The sequence below is a fragment of the Sinohyriopsis cumingii genome, unplaced genomic scaffold (genome assembly GCF_028554795.1).
Source record: "Sinohyriopsis cumingii isolate HCF-2022 unplaced genomic scaffold, ASM2855479v2 utg003732l, whole genome shotgun sequence".
NCBI classification, from domain to species: Eukaryota; Metazoa; Mollusca; class Bivalvia; order Unionida; family Unionidae; genus Sinohyriopsis; species Sinohyriopsis cumingii.
Window position 1 is genome coordinate 32,425 of NW_028316578.1, and position 7,443 is coordinate 39,867.

The 7,443-nt window shown below is 35.0% G+C and overlaps 1 non-coding gene across 1 annotated transcript; it reads left to right on the forward strand.

The window, feature by feature from the left end:
* The first annotated feature begins 1,433 nt into the window (after window positions 1-1,433).
* Window positions 1,434-1,505, forward strand: Trnap-ugg (transfer RNA proline (anticodon UGG)). Its single transcript has one exon. It is a non-coding gene; the product is annotated as a tRNA-Pro (tRNA).
* Window positions 1,506-7,443: the final 5,938 nt, after the last annotated feature.

The following is a 7,443-nucleotide window of genomic DNA, read 5'->3' on the forward strand; positions in this document are numbered from 1 at the left end:
ACATTATTCCCTTGCTTCGTAAGGGCCTATCTCCCCACCGTGTCTTTACCTTAACTGCCTAATGTCATTTACATGTCTGTGTCATCTAATTCAGTAGGCGTTGATTTGTTGATTGACTGCCTATGGGGTTACAATGCATGCTGTTAGAATAAACCGACACAACACATCTCTTTATTTGATTCTGAAACGGCGTAGATTACTTGGATTGAAGCACTTTCTAAATTGGAGACAGCCACATGATTTCTCACTTGCTAGTCTCTTCAAAGGTCTTGTCTGCTTGAATTTCATCTCACATCTATCCACAAGATGCATTTTAGTAGAAAACGGTATTCGTTTTCAAGGAGGTTGTAAATAGAACAAAGTCTATCCGGAATTGGTTTTTAAGCAAAATATTGATGGACGAATTCATAATATTTGTACAGATTTCCTATCATATCTTTAACGAAAGATGAATGTGCTGCTTAGAGAGAACCTAAAACGAACCTTGCCTAATCCGCCTACTGGAATTATCTTTTTTGTTGTTGTGAAAATCAACTGTCAAATTCATGGTATGACCGTCGACTAGAATGGCAAATTTGGCTTCCATCGACATACATCAGCATGCATTCATCTTCATGCATAATCCAAGTGTCAAACGGGGACGCCGGCGAATGGCGAATGCTGTTTGATCAACGAATTGTCCAAGGGTCTATCGGCAGCAATTAATATTATGTAGATCTGAAACTCTTGATTATTATCAACAGTAAAATTCAAATGAGTTGGATTTCATTTAGAAGCATGCAAATAAAATATCATTTTAATTCTAAATATGTCTTCGTCATCGGAAATCGACTTTATCTTAAAGCATGTTAGTCTAAACAAAGTCAACTAATTACTTTTCATGTGTTACCCACAACAACAATCAGCTTGATTGCATAGTTTCGGTCTTGAATTTAGAGAACCAGTCTGTGTATACAACAATGAATAATGTCATCCATAAATTACATATATTACAAAACACCCTCTTCAGAGAAAACTAAGAGAGAAAAAGAAAACACTTTATAGGAACATTAAGTTCCTTCCTATCATCTGGTCTTAAATGATGCAAAGATTATTAAAATTCATTAAATTTAGTTTGATCATGGGTCATTTGCGACAGTATTTTCTCCTTGGAAGAAGGACTTATATGTGTATATCTCATAGATTTGGGAGATTAGCTTTGAAGCAAACTGAATAGTAAATGATATCAAAAGACTGGTATTTCGAAACAATACTATTTGTGCATGAAATGTACACAAGGAAATGAAATATGTACGTTTCATCTATGATATAATCTTTTCATGTGCAAGGATCTGAGTAACAGCAGCGCACTGATATCAAGCTGTCGATAAGGTAGCGGCTCGTATGCAGGACAAATATAAAGGCGGATAATGGCACGATTATTTCCCATGTGAGGCTCGTTGGTCTAGGGGTATGATTCTCGCTTTGGGTGCGAGAGGTCCCGGGTTCAAATCCCGGACGAGCCCACCATTTTGGAAATGAAAGTTAATACTCATTTTGTAGTATCCTGGTAAATGGTTGAAGCAATCTCTCGGGACAGCCATGAGTGAAATATTTCATTTTCAATTATTCGTGTAAATGCAATACTTTTGACGGATTCATTTCGGAAACGCTGGTGAATTGTCATTTCTCCAAAACTTGAAATAGATTTTCATATAGTTAGTCAAGTACAATTAATTGGAAGTTAACTTCCCAGAACCCCATTTACGACTTCAGCTTCAGAGGATGTACTGAAATTCTTGAACAAATATAACTACTGTATGGACCAGTGGATTAGCATAGTTTTTCATTGCACTCTTATCTTCCTCTGAACAAAGTTAACCTCCACACCCATACAGAAAAAGTTTGTTTTAGACATCCTTATCAAAATGTATGCTAATAATTATTTAACTTCTGCCAGTTTTGATTGCATAGTTTCATTCTTGAATTTAGAGAACCAGTTTATGTATACAAGAAAGACTAATCTTAACCACAATTACATATGTCAGAAAACACCATCGTCAGAGAAAACTAAGAGAAATAAAAAACACTTTATAGTGACACTAAGTTCCTTCTTATCCTATGCAATAATGATTAAAATTCATTAAAATCAGTTTTTCCTTTGGTCATTTGCGACAGTTTTTTTTGTCCTTGGAGGAAGGACTTATATTTGGGTCATTATCTTCATTATTTGGACATAATGTCGACAAGTAACTGGAGAAGAAAGCCTGGCGATGAATGTAAAAACAAAAGTAATTTGAAGTTATTCTGTCTTCTTGTTCTGAAGCAAATTGAATAGTTTAATGATGACGAAAGACTAAGATTTTGAAACTTTACTAGTTGTGTATGAAATGTACTCATTCTCAAAAAGGAGCATGCCCATCAAGATATATAGACGGAATAAAGCTATCGGTCAATCGATAGATTGATATATAGATATATATTTCATCATTCCAACGAAGGAAGATACCCATCAAGAGAATCAAAATACTTGAACAGGCAATACAATAGACATATAGGCAGACAAACAGGCAGACAGGTTTACAATGGATTGAGATTGAAGCAGACATACAGTTATACATAGAGACAGACAGATAGATGCGAATGAATCTATGTACCATAATGGTCCCGCAGAATGTTCATTAAAAGTAAATAAATTAAATGCCTTTTGGTTTCCTCTGCATTCTCTTTATACAGTTTAAACAATACATCACATAAAACATGGTTTACGCATCATATGAACTATATTTTTAACTTTACAATTTTGATTTTGTTTTAACGTTAATTGCTAGGTCTGAATTAATTAGAAACATTCACCACTTACTACCATTCGATTTACACTTTTAAAAACCAGGCTTGTCGATACTCGGAAGACTGGATCTCGCCCAAAATGCTCCTTATATTTTCATTTCCTTTGTAAGCTCTATTCAAAGTGTAACTTTGAAACGCATCAGGAAATTGTTGTTGCAAATCACACAAATATTCACACAAATATTCTCTTGCAAACTTTGATTCATATGCTGAACATCGATTGAAACTAACAAATAACGTAATTGTTATCTTTTGTTGTGTAAGGTTGTAAGGAATGGAAAGAAGAAAAAATAAGAACATCGATTAAAACCAGCAAAGAACATGTGTGCGTCTGCGTGTGTGTGTGTGTGATTTGGATTTTTAACGTAGCTTTAATAATCTATCAGTCATATCGCTACGATGTCCGCAGTGCGACAGATTATAGTTATGTCTAGTACTGGGGCATCATGCCGCAGACATGTAGCATGATGTCCAACCCAGTCATATTATCCTGACACCAGGCGGACCAGTCCTAACACTAACCTCTTAATGCTGAGCGTGAAGCGAGGCAGCTGTTAGTAGCATTTTGTAAGTCTTTGGTATGACTCGACCGGGGATCAGCAAAGAACGTAATTGGTAGGTTGTGATTTTTCTTGTTGAGAATCTTTATTCTTCTTAAAACATCAAGTCTCAGTTTACCCACTTTCTTGATTTTCTAACCTATTTCACGAAAAGCAACAAGCAAACGTCATTAAATGTTGTTGATTGTTACAAATCGTGTGGGAGATATGTATTGGGAATTTGACAATGCTCCTGAACGTACGACTTATTGGAAAAGTATTTTACGTAACAATTGATGAATCTCCTTTAAAACTATTCTAGTGTCCAGATTATGTTTTAAAGAAAGTATATGATACTAATTTAAGATGATGCGCCAAAGCATATTCACGCCTGAATTTTCAATCAAGTGTTCGGTTCATTAGAAAGCGAAACCATACAAAAGGCATATGGTCAATTAAGTGTTTTATCGTTGCAGTTCAAAGATGAACAAGTAAGTCAAATTAGGAAAACTTTGATGTTCAAAAAAATTCACATTTACTCTGCGAATGTATGTCTGTCCATATAATCAGTAAGAATTAAGAATAAAATGTCTTCAGTTAGTTCGCTCTAAAATTGTAAGACATTTTCATGAAACTTGGTCTGTCCTTATTTCAAAATCAACAAATTTCATTTTACTCCCGTTCTCTTATTGTGTGTGTCTGAAGGTGATAAATACTGACTACCACTTGATCAATATCATAAGTAGGTAACATCTTCGGCTAGAGAGTTTATTCTGTTTCTCGGATTTTCAAATGCAACTGTTTCTGCTATAACTATGCATCACCACGGCTCCTGTTCATTCACTGGCTTTGTATGTAACTGCACGTGTTACATTTCCAATAAGTACCATGTTTCCGTTCTTTTAAATGTTTTGAACGCAACTGATCGTGCAAAAATTGTGATAATCACCATGTCCTGGAAGAAGTCTTCTGCTCTTGATGAGGAGTATAATGCAGTGTATGGCTTCAGACACCATGTGCGGCCAGTGATTTCCTCCCTTTAAAGGTTTCAATTGAAATAAATAGTCGCATAATTGCGATTCGAATTCAATTGAATATATTATAATTTTCTTCCTAAGTTATGCTTTCGGTGAAAATAATATCGGTGTTTTCTCGTTGTGTATGTGACATATGTTGGGAAGTTATATTTGTAGTTGTAGATGGCTAGATGATCAACCTGTCTTGCATTTCTTTACCTTTCAGAGATCAATCTTCAGGACTTCAATCAGCCTCAGCTTTCAAAAGTTGACAACCCTATTAAGAATAAATATGCTTGATAAAGTTATATTTACAATTATACGGTGCAACATTTTGGAATTGTTATCTTCACAGAGCTGTAACAACAATAAGTCATCTTGCAGATGCGGAACGTCGATTGAAACCAAAAAAGAACATAATTGTTAGTTTTAATTTGTAAGCTTGTAAAGAATGTAAGAAAGAAAAAAAGAAGATCGACTTTAACCAACAAAGAACGTACTTGTTACATTTGTTTTGCAAGCTTTTAAGGAATGTAAAAGAAAAAAAGAACGTGGACTGAAACCAACATAGATCGTAATTGTTATTTTTTGTTTTGTAAAGTTGTATGGAATATAAAGGAGAAAAACTAAGAACGTCGAATATAACTAACAAAAAACGAAATTGTTAGTTTTGTTTTGTTGAGAATATTTATTCTTCTTAAAACTTCAGGTCTCTGTTTAACCACTTGCTTGATTTTTCAACTTATTTCTCGAAATACATCGAACAAGCGTCATTAAATCTTGTTGATGTTGCAAAATCGTGTGGGAAATATGTGTTTGGAATTAACAATGCTCCTGAACCCATGCCTTACAGGAAAGGTATTTAACGTAACAATTGATGAATCTCCTTTAAATATATCCTAATGTCCCGATTATTCCCGTTTGCAAGTTTATTCTGTTGTATAATGTCAAATTTAGGAAATCTACTCCTTATTCCATTTCTTTTTCGTTTTAATTTTAATTGATGAATGTTGGTTGTTTTATCCAGTCAGGAAACTATTTTTCCTCCACATGGGTCCAAACGAGGAAACTATCCTCAATACACCTAACGTACAAAAATGGTAATTTATGGCCGTTGCACACTTTTCTTTCTCCAAGTATACAGTTTTAAGAGGCTGTAAGTTTGGTCAGTTTTTTCCAGGAAATAATTTGTATCTTTAAAATATGGATAGTGTTTCTGCGCCAAAGTGTTTCGATTAAAATAAATCCGCTCGGCAACACGCTCAGTCTGTCTTGAACAATCTGAAACAATGTGCCACTTGTCCGAACTTCGCTTGGCATAGTCCAGTTCTAGACCCGTTTGTGACTTTTCGGATAAATATAACAATACCTTGGTATTGAATTCGGAATACAGCAGTCGAATTCCCTTGTGTTCAGAAATCTACCTAAACATACTTTACCAAGACTTCGTCTGATTTCCATTTACTATTCAAAAATATCGTCTGACTTCCATGTTTTCGGCAAGTTTCCGTCTGACTTTTATTTACCTTTTCAAGATTCAATCCGAGTCACATTTCTGTCTCACTTCAAACTGGGTTTGTAATAGGCTGATAATATTGCAAAATCATTTCATTGTAGCTCTAATTCCAAAATGTACTGATGAAAGACATTGGTGGCATTACTTTTACTAGACTTCTTGATTGCCAGAGAACTGTTTTAGCATTAATTTTGCAACTCCCTATTTTATGATTTACTCAGGTTTGAGTTCTGGATAGAAACATCAGGTGTGCTTTTGTTTCGATAGACAGAAATGCATTTCTGCACATTCTCAGGCATACAGTTCTATGAATGCTATGGCATGCAGTTTAATACATCCTCAATGACAAAATAATTGCTTTTGATTTTGGATTCACGGGGCATCTATCAAACGAGGGACATTCTGTGTGAAAAACCCCATCTCCTGATGGAAGACTTTAAGTTGTGGCGTTGGCATACAAAACATAAGTGAGCGACAATTAGGTTACAGCGAGAAACGCTAGTACAATTTAGGACCATGCACACATTCTGAACGTAAAAGTACCCTTTCATCGACTTGCAATCAAATGAAGGCCGCCAGCGTCTGTATATATATGGCTCTTAGATCTTTCTACAAGACACATGCAAGTAGAGAAATGGTGTTCATTTCTAAGGAGGTTGTGAATCAAATAAAATCCCTCCTGAATTAGTTTGTAAGCAAGACATTAATGGACGCAATTCGCACTATTGGTACAGTTTTTCTATCCTAAAGTTTGGTGTATTGCTTAGATAAAACCTGCAATCAACTTTGCCTAATGCATCTACTGCAAATATATTTGTTTCGTTTACTATAATATTCAACGCTGGCAGCAAGATCATGTATAATACTAAAGGTTTAGTAAAGAACATGCCAAATATCTGGTACACCAGGATTTCCTGAGGAAAAACTAATGATCTGAGCTCAAATCCAAATAAAGATGTTTTCATACAAAATTAATAATCTTACTTTATAATCTACAACCATATACACAATAAGCCTTCAATATGTTATTGATAAAAAAGACATTATTCAGATAGGCCCAATCTCCTACCCGCAATTAAGGAGAAACTTCAATCACACAGTAGAAATACAGTATAGATAACAGTTTGCCTTTTTAAAAAAAATGATTGTATGTTGTTTACACATATATGTATGTTTGCGTGCGTGCATGTTTGCGCATGAGGATATAGTTTATCTTTCAAACGGTGTAATTGTAGATATAACAGTATGTCGTACATTTATTCTTAATGACGTTGTAGAGTTTTGAAATTGCAGGCTGATTATAGTTCTATTTGTTGTCCTCTGAAATGTAATGAAACCCATGACAGGTTGATCATCTAAACATTTACATCTCCAATGATGACTTTCCTACATATGACATTGTGCAGGCATAAACTTTGAACTCTTGTGTGATAACGAACGAGAGAGAGAGAGAGAGAGAGAGAGTGCGAGGGAGAGAGAGGGAGAGAGAGAGAGGGAGAGAGAGAGGTCAATGATCGTTTGATACAGTAATCTGTAAATAACA